At 45.1% G+C, this 1,950-nt stretch overlaps 1 pseudogene; it reads left to right on the top strand.

The window, feature by feature from the left end:
- Positions 1-714: 714 nt before the first annotated feature.
- Positions 715-1,369, top strand: LOC123596351 (annotated as a pseudogene).
- The last annotated feature ends 581 nt before the right edge of the window (positions 1,370-1,950 follow it).

Below are 1,950 nucleotides of genomic sequence, written 5' to 3'. Positions count from 1 at the left end.
ACTCTGGCCTCCAACTGAGCCTGAGGTTTGATGAGATTGATTACATCCATGGGGAGGGTCCCGAGAGGTCATTTTGTCCAACTTCTCACACTGAAGCACTCATCATAAATGCCTGTTTGTTGAGTAGCCATTGCTGGTCGTTAACTGATACCTGCAAGTGACACTTTTAAAGTGGGAAATTATTGAGCTCTTTGTGTGTAAAAGGTTTCTGAACTACCCATTAGTCAACCAGTTCTCCCTCCGAAGCACATAAAACTGTCATTTTTGAGTCACACTGAGTAAACCACAGGCTACCTTGACTCACGGGGACAAAAATTAATTTATGTTGAACGAGAGGTTAGATATGCCCATCTCTGCTACCATTGTAGTTTTTCAAAAACTTAATGTGGACTTATCACTCATGAGTTAAAAACCAATATTTTTTAACATAAATGTCAGTGAAGGCGGCAATCCAACCTAAAAGGAAGTGTGCAACCAACCGTGGGTTCAAAATCCACCTTTGCCATTTCCAGCTCTGTGACCTTGCACCAAAGGCTTCTCATCAGCAAAACAGGACTATGAAGACCTCCCTGTTGAGGCCATTGTGAGGATAAACATAATTGTACAGGGAAAGCACTCGTCACTGTTCAGTAACTGTTGAGTGTTTTCCTTTCTTTATGTGAGAGCTTCTCTCTGTTTATGGCCTTATTGGGACCCCTAAATTTTAGTGTCTAATATCTCATTCACTTTAGGCTTTTGGCTGGGAGGAGGCCTAGGTGCAACTCTCTTCGGTTATCCCAAACCCTGGTTCGTCCCACGCTAGCCGCCTCCACCACGCTGCCTAAGTTCGACCCCAAAGAGATCAAAGGCATATACCTGAGGTGCACAGGCGGGGCAGTCCGTGCCACATCTGCCCTGGCCCCGAAGATCGGTCCCCTGGGTCTGTCTCTAAAAGAAGTTTGTGATGATATCACCAATGCAACTGGTGATGGGAAGGGTCTGAGGATGACAGTGAAAGTGACCATTCAGAATACACAGGCCCAGATTGAAGTGGTACCTTCTGGCTCTGCTCCGATTATCAAAAAGCCCTCAAGGAACCGCCAAGATACAGAAAGGAGCAGAAAAACTTCAAGCACAGCGGAAACATCACTTCTGACAAGATTATCAACATTGCCTGACAGACGCAGCACCGATCTCTAGCCAGAGAACTCTCTGGAATCACTAGAGAGATCCTGGGGACTGCCCAATCTATTGATGGCCACCACCCTCATCACATCATAGATGACATCAACAGTGGCGCAGGGGAATGCCCAGCTAGTTAAGAACTACAAAGGAAAATATTTCAATAAAGGATCATAAAGACTTCAAAGGTAGAGAGAGTACTGAGATTAATGAGGACTTCATGACGAATACAAAAAAAGGAGAGCTGGGGGCCGCCTGGATGGCTCAGTCTGTTGAGCACCCGACTTCAGCTCAGGTCATGATCTCGCGGTCCGTGAGTTCAAGCCCCACGTCGGGCTCTGTGCTGACAGCTCAGAGCCTGGAGCCTGTTTCAGATTCTGTGTCTCCCTCTCTCCTTGCCCCTCCCCCACTCATGCTCTGTCTCTCTCTCTGTCAAAAATAAACATTAAAAAAGAATTTAAAAAAAAAGTAGAGCTGAATCTTAACAAATACTTGGGCTTTGGGTAGGCTTCAAAAAGAGGCAGAAGTGGGACCTGCGTGAACAAAGCGAGGGAGGCAGGAATGAATGTAGCAACAACCAGGCTCCGGCAAGGAGGAAGGCAAAAGAATAAACATTTTCAGAGAAATTCCTATGTGCCAAGAACATTTGTGGGCTTGTTTAGGCAAATGATTGCATTTGATTTTCCTACCAAGCCTATGCACTAGATTTATTTATTGGTTCCTCAATTATTAATTGAATAGCTACAAGTTTTTTGGAAGGAGCTAGAAGTTAAGAAACTTGTTACAGAC

The sequence above is a fragment of the Leopardus geoffroyi genome, chromosome B1 (genome assembly GCF_018350155.1).
Source record: "Leopardus geoffroyi isolate Oge1 chromosome B1, O.geoffroyi_Oge1_pat1.0, whole genome shotgun sequence".
NCBI lineage: Eukaryota > Metazoa > Chordata > Mammalia > Carnivora > Felidae > Leopardus > Leopardus geoffroyi.
Note: the sequence above shows the minus strand (reverse complement) of the source record. Positions and strands in the feature narration are given on the sequence as shown.